The sequence below is a fragment of the Lithobates pipiens genome, unplaced genomic scaffold (assembly GCF_037356315.1).
Source record: "Lithobates pipiens isolate NorthernLeopardFrog02 unplaced genomic scaffold, aLitPip1_a1.2 Scaffold_8, whole genome shotgun sequence".
Taxonomy (NCBI): domain Eukaryota; kingdom Metazoa; phylum Chordata; class Amphibia; order Anura; family Ranidae; genus Lithobates; species Lithobates pipiens.
This window is the reverse complement of record NW_027507903.1, coordinates 532,225,616-532,233,009: the sequence shown is the minus strand read 5'-3', so window position 1 is coordinate 532,233,009 and position 7,394 is coordinate 532,225,616. Positions and strand designations below refer to the sequence as shown.

The following is a 7,394-nucleotide window of genomic DNA, read 5'->3' as shown; positions in this document are numbered from 1 at the left end:
TGCAGCCATCAGTGCCGCCTAATCAGCGCACTTCAATGAAGGAGAAAAATGACCCGTTTGCAAAATTTTATAACAAACTATTAAAACATGATTTTTTTTTTTTTGCATCTTTTTTTGTTTGTTTAGCAAAAAATAAAACTCCGAGCTGTAACTAAATACCACCAAAAGAAAGCTCTATTTGTGGGGAAAAAAATGATAAAAATTTCATTTGGGTACAGTGTTGTATGCCCGCGCAATTGTCATTCAAAGTGCATCAGCGCTGAAAGCTGAAAATTGGTCTGGGACTGAGGGGGGTTTAAGTGCCCAGTAAGCAAGTGGTTAAGGGGGTGTGACAGGGAGCATGTCCTATATCTATATACATTTGCTAGTAGGTGTCCCTCATTCCCATCTCAAAATGTTGGGAGGTATGTCTTCTTTTAATGTGATAATTAGAGTGCCTCTATCCATATCTAAACAAATGGATGCTATCAACTCTACTTTACCACCGTGCCTTTTCTCACCGTTTAGTACCAACCGCAGCATCACTTCTACAGCTAGGAGTACGTCATCAACCCACGCCTAAACTTCCCGCTCACTAATCACGTGACGCTGCGAGCACGCGCAGACACAGGCGCGCACGTACGCGGCACGCTGTAGGCCTGAGACACCGGAGAACGGAGTGGGCGGGGAGGAGCCGGAGCAAAGAGGAGTGGGCGGAGCCCAGGACGGTAGCCGGGACGATGAGGAGGGATAAATATAGAGACTACACGGAGCAGTGAGACGGGTGAGTCCGGTTCTGTGGGGAGAGTGCAGAAGTGCCATGACAAAGCACAATTCGCTGCCATGTCAACAGAATGCTGTGTGGAGCCAGTACGGCCCTGGCTGGGGTAGCTGTGGTGGTGTAGTAGGGAGTGTATCCCTGTCCCCCTCCACCCCGTGTCCCCCTCTCTCCCCTGTCCCCCTCCTCCACCTCTCGTCCCCTCGATCCCTCCTCTCGTCCCCTCGATCCCTCCTCTCGTCTCCTCTCGTCCCCTCGATCCCTCCTCTCGTCCCCTCGATCCCTCCTCTCGATCCCTCCTCTCGTCCCCTCGATCCCTCCTCCTCGTCCCCTCGATTCCCTCCTCCGCCGCTCGTCCCCTGTGTCCTCTCGATCCCTCCTCCGCCGCTCGTCCCCTCGATTCCCTCCTCTCGTCCCCTCGATTCCCTCCTCTCGATCCCTCCTCTCGATCCCTCCTCTCGCCCCCCCCTCGTCTCCGCCTCTCGTCCCCTCGACCCCCCTCCGCCTCTCGTCCCCTCGATTTCCCCCCCCTCCGCCTCTCGTCCCCTCGACCCCCCCCCCCCTCCACCTCCCAGCCCTTCGATCCGCCTCTCGTCCCCTCGATTTCCCCCCCCCCCCCCTCCGCCTCTCGTCCCCTCGATTTCCCCCCCCCCCTCCGCCTCTCGTCCCCTCGATTTCCCCCCCCCCTCCGCCTCTCGTCCCCTCGATTTCACCCCCCCCCTCCGCCTCTCGTCCCCTCGATTTCACCCCCCCCCTCCGCCTCTCGTCCCCTCGATTTCCCCCCCCCCCCTCCGCCTCTCGTCCCCTCGATTTCACCCCCCCCCTCCGCCTCTCGTCCCCTCGATTTCCCCTCCGCCTCTCGTCCTCTCGATTCCCCCCCCCCCCCCCCCCCCCGCCTCTCGTCCCCTCGATTCCCCCCCCCCCCCCCCGCCTCTCGTCCCCTCGATTTTTTATTTCCCCCCTCCGCCTCTCGTCCCTCCATTTCCCCCCCCGCCTCTCGTCCCCTCGATTTCCCCCCCCCCTCCGCCTCTCGTCCCCTCGATTTCACCCCCCCCTCCGCCTCTCGTCCCCTCGATTTCCCCTCCGCCTCTCGTCCTCTCGATTTTTTATTTCCCCCCTCCGCCTCTCGTCCCCTCCATTTCCCCCCTCCGCCTCTCGTCCCCTCGATTTCCCCCTCCGCCTCTCGTCCCCTCGATTTCCCCCCTCCGCCTCTCGTCCCCTCGATTTCCGCCTCTCGTCCCCTCGATTTCCGCCTCTCGTCCCCTCGATTTCCGCCTCTCGTCCCCTCGATTTTCCGCCTCTCGTCCCCTCGATTTTCCGCCTCTCGTCCCCTCGATTTTCCGCCTCTCGTCCCCTCGATTTCCGCCTCTCGTCCCCTCGATTTCTCTCTCTCTCTCTCTCTCTCTCCCCTCCTCTCTCCTCTCTCTCTCTCTCTCTCTCTCTCTCTCTCTCTCTCTCTCTCTCTCTCTCTCTCTCTCTCTCTCTCCCCCCCTCTCTCTCTCTCCCCCCCCCCTCTCTCTCTCCCCATATTGGGGTTAAAGGTTTTTTTAATTTCTTTTCAGAAATATCAAACCTGTTATACGTGTACCTGCTATGTGTACTGGAATTGCACAGAGGGTCCCCAGTCCTCCTCTCCTGGGCATGTGGGCTTACTTCTGAGCTGTGCTGCGTGTTTCCATAGACACGCCTGGCTTAGCAATTCCCCTCAGCTTACAGGATTTGATCAACAGCTGCCCCTGCATAGAGAGAGCTGTTACAGATGGGCACAGTGTTAGCTCAAGTGAGGACTTTTTGCTTAGTTTTTACCTTGCTAAAATCACAATAACAATATCTCCCATCTAAATCCTGTTGGGACTTTTCACACCGCTGCAGTACACTTTTCAAAACTGGACCAAATATGCAGCTCGCCATTAAAATGAATAGAAAACACATCAAAAACACACCACAGTTGTGTTTTTATTTTATTTTTTGTTGCATGTCCATGTTGGAAGTCAAGCAGCAGAAAAGATTACAAAATGCGTATGTGTTTTAATGCATGTTTTTTTCCCAATGGAGCAGTGTGAAAGCACCCATAGGTTAGTATTTAGGAGGTGAGGGGCGATACTGCTACTGGAACAAAAAATATTATATATAGCGCACACATGCAAAACTAACATTTACCTCCAGAAAGGCTTTTTTAAAACCCCTAGACATTTTCAAAAAATATGGGGGTTTGGTCACACCATATTGCTATACGGTACTTAAAGAGGAAGTAAGGGCAATAAAAAAATGCAACCTGCAAGACAGGCATAATGAGCTAGTATGCTGTGCATACTAGCTCATTATGAATAACTTACCTGAGAACGAAGCCCCCCCAAAGCGGTCCTCTGTCTTCATCTTCACCGCTGCCATGTATGCCAGAGTGACTGCTCCGGCGCAGCGATTCGTCGGTGCCGCGATGGTGTCACTCCCAAGTGTACGCACGGGAGCTGACACAAGCAGCATATTGCAGTGATCTGCGGCCTGCTCAGTGCGCCGTAGACAGCGGTGCCTGTCTTTTTGTAAATGTCTCCTAAACTGTATAGGTTTAGGAGATGTTTCTTGGACCTACAGGTAAGCCTTAATCTAGGCTTACCTGTAGGTCTAAGTGGTTTGTAAGGGTTTACAACCACTTTAAGCCCACTTACTGTGACAAAGTACCCCATGATTAGTGGGTCCTACACTATCCATAGATTGGGAGATCCTGCTTCTCTGAAGCACGGGCGCTATACTCCTCTATATGGGAGAATGAGGTCTCCACCACGACACAGGTGGTCACTAATGAGAGGTACTTACTGAGGGAGTGGGGTGCTCCACCCAAAAGGATTTGGTCAGAATCCATACAATAGACAAAAAAGATATTTGGGGGGCACACCCTAAAAAAAACTGCTACTGGGACTTTTTTTTTTCCCTTAAAGCGGAGTTCCACCCAAAAGTGGAAATTCTGCTCATTTGTCTCCTCTACCCCCTCCGGTGCTACAATTGCCACCTTTTTGGGGGGGGGGGGGCGGGGGATACATCAGCTGCGGTGCTGACATCGCTGGACTCCAGGACAGGTAAGTGTCTGATTATATTAAAAGCCAGCAGCTGCAGTATGTGTAGCTGCAGGCTTTTTGTTTTTTGGGCGTACCTCCGCTTTAAAGGGGTATTTAACCACTTGCTGCCCGCCAATTGTCAAATAATGGCTGCAAAGTGGTTTCAAAACCTTACAGGACATTATAAACCGTCCTCAGGATTTTGAGCCACTGCGCGCCCCTGGTCCATGTCTGCGCAGTTTATGCAGAACATACATGGACAGAGCCCACTATGCTCTATGGACAGGCGGTGTAAACGGACTCCGCTGTCCATTTACAACCAACTGCCCTCCGATCCGATCTGCTTAGGAGGGGGACAGGGTCCGTTCCATTTGTTTTTAGTGGACTGGATTAGATTGGAGGTAGGTGGGTGTGTACGGACACAAGCCTTATATGCAAGAAAAACATACTCACAATCTTAGTAAATCCTACATTGTCCTTTTCTCCCGGTACTGTTCTGCTGCAATTTCCATGCTACTATCTTGCTTTACTTTGTTATTAGGAGCTGACTGTCTCTATTGGGATTTTGCAGCAAGCGTTCTGATAAGGCTGATCTAGATAAAATATTTGTCTGGTGCTTTGGGGAAGCCTCCTGGGATATGACAGTGATATCTCAGGAGGCTGCATTCAAGTAATTCTTGCCTAGGATTGAATGGGGGGGGGGGTGTCAACCCCAGCAGGGACACAGGCAGTAATTGAAACCTGACAGAGGTTCTAACCCATTCTGTCCGTTCAAATGTATAAAAAAAAGTTTGTCTGGACTTCTGCTTTCATCTCTTTTCAAAGATGACTCGAGGGTAATAAAGTTGGCAATTTATAATATGTAATCATCTTGAGGTCAATTCACAAAGAGTTAAAAAATGTGGTAAAATACAGTATGTGGTAGCAATTGTGCAGGTGTTCAATTCATTAAGAATTTTGCTTACATACTAAATTTGAGATTTGATTTAGCAGTAATTTCCACATTATTTAATGCGGTAATATACCGCATTGCGCTGGTTGCTAAGGAGCAGCCCCCAACCGATGACTCATCAGCTGTCAGCAGGTTCCTCGCTGACAGCTGAATGTAAAAAAAAAAAAAGCAGACAATAAAAATGATGAAGAAAAAGTGTGGGCTTCTTATATAGGTAAGAGGCGGGGCCGCCTGGCTATGTCACCTAGTGTTCCCATGGTGAGGGCATGTGGCCCTCAACATGGGAGTCTTGTGTGTCTCCAAAACCCCGTTCCCTGACCTGCATGCTCAGACATGGGTCTGGTATGGACTGTGGGGGCCTTAGCAACCAGCTATTTGGTAAAAAAAAAACAGTGTGGGGGTTCCCTGGCATGTAATACCGCCAGCAAAACCCTGCATGCTCTTTTTTTAAAGTGCTATTTACAAGCACTTTTTTTTAATTATATTTGAATTGGACTTAAAGCGGGACTGTAAGGGGGGAAAAAATATTAAAAGCCAGCAGTTATAAATACTACAGCTGCTGACTTTTAATAAATGGTCCAGCGATGCCGAGGCCGATCGATCTCTCGGCTGCTGCCGCCACCATTCTAGGTGAGGGAATCAGGAAGTGAAGCGAATCGGCTTCACTTCCCGGTTCCCTACTGCGCATGCGCGAGTCGCTCAGCGCAATAGGAATTGTCTGCGCTGTCTCTGGGACCCGTGTGTGTCCCAGCAGACAGCGCGGCAGGACAGGAAGAGGCATAGACTCCCACGGGAGTCTATGCCCGGAAGTGGGTGTAAATACCTGTCCCCCCTGAAAGGTGCCAATTGTGACACCGGAGGGGGGGAGGGTTCTGATCAGTGGAAGTTCCACTTTAGGGTGGAACCCCGCTTTAATTTACCACATGCAATAATATATGCAAATATATTATTGCATATTGTGTAGCTGCGTTATTGCATGCGGTAACAATTTGTGAATTGACCCCCTTGTTATCTAAGTCTGCAAAAAAACAAAAACAAAAAAAACTATATATGGCATATACAATTGCTACATAAGGCAGGGCTTGACAATTTTGCTTGGAATCTAGGAGCCAGCTTAAAAATGTAGGAGCCAGGTTGATAACGGCGATCCGGCCCTGTCCCTGGTCGTGGAGACGAGTGAGGGGAAGATGGGGCCCCCCCCCACCTGTCTCCAAGTCAATTTTTAAATTGTATTTTAGTGTAAATATGAGATCTGACGTCTTTCTGGGTTGGGTTTACTTCCTCTTTTTTTCCCTGCAAAGGTAAAGCATAATGGACTACTATGCATCGCATAGTAGCTCATTATGTGTCACTTACCTGACACAGGAGCCAGCGAAGTCGCCGCTGATCCCTGTAGTCCGCCGCATCCATGTTGCTGGTGGCGTCTCGCAGCTCCGACGAATCACAGCGGCGAAGCCGCGATGACGTCACTCCCGCGCATGCGCACGGGAGTCGCGTCTCGCAGCTCCGCTGCTGCCACTCGGCGAAGCCGCGATGACGTCACTCCCGCGCATGCGCACGGGAGTCGACAAATTTGGCAAATCCATTCATGGATTTGCCGCATTTAGTGCGCCTGCGCGCCGCTGTCTACGGCGCATGCGCCGTAGACAGCGGTGCCCATTTTCGGGCAAATATCTCCTAAACCATATAGGTTTAGGAGATATTGCTTGGACCTACAGGTAAGCCTTAATCTAGGCTTACCTGTAGGTCCAAGTTGTTTGGAAGGGTTTACTTCCTCTTTAAAATAAAAGTTAAAATAAGAAAAAAAAAATTTTGCAATGCGCCCCGTCGCGCCAAGCTCACGTGCAGAGGCGAACGCATACATGAGTAGCGCCTGCATATGAAAGCGGTGTTTAAACCACACGTGAGGTATCGCCGTGATCTGTAGAGCGAGAGCAATAATTCTAGCCCTAGACCTCCTCTGTAACTCAAAACATGCAACCTGTATAATTTTTTTAAATGTCGCCTATGGAGATTTTAAAGGGTAAATGTTTGTCACCATTCCACGAGCGGGCGCAAATTTGAAGCGTGACATGTTGGGTATCAATTTACTCGGCGTAACATTATCTTTGACAATATAAAAAAAGTTGGACTAACTTTACTGTTGTCTTATTTTTTAATTAATTTTTCCCCAAAAAAGTGCGCTTGTAAGGCCGCCACGCAAATACGGTTCGGCAGACAGTATTACAACGACCACCATTTTATTCTCTAGGGTGTTGGAATAAAAAAATATATATATAATGTTTAGGGGTTCTAAGTAAAGGGAAGGAGATAGGTGGGCAGTGAAAACAGGCAGGGGAAGCTTCATTAGCATTGCTGGTTGTCATACCAATGGCCACCACAAGAGGGCACCAGATTCCAGAAGGAAGCATAGGACCTCAGAAGGCCTCAAAGCCGCGGCCTCAATTGCCGGTGGCGGCGCGGCCCAACGCGATCACGCTGGGGGGGAGGGGGGTGTGCATGGAGACAGGATACCTCCCAGCTGTGCTGCCCCAGGTCGCTAAGTCTAGTCGCAAATGCGACCTGGCGCCCGGGGTTTGTCGAGCTCTGACATAAGCCATATTGTAAGTTAATGTTATTAAAGCTGTCGTAA

At 50.4% G+C, this 7,394-nt stretch overlaps 1 protein-coding gene across 2 annotated transcripts in view; it reads left to right on the top strand.

Moving 5' to 3' along the window:
* Positions 1–607: 607 nt before the first annotated feature.
* The window catches only part of KANSL3 (KAT8 regulatory NSL complex subunit 3), a 154,361-nt gene continuing 147,574 nt past the window's right edge, over positions 608–7,394 (top strand). For both annotated transcript variants that reach the window (XM_077469540.1, XM_077469541.1), the window contains exon 1: positions 608–763. The gene's annotated coding sequence lies outside the window, so the exon portion shown is untranslated. The remainder of the gene's footprint in view (positions 764–7,394) is intronic.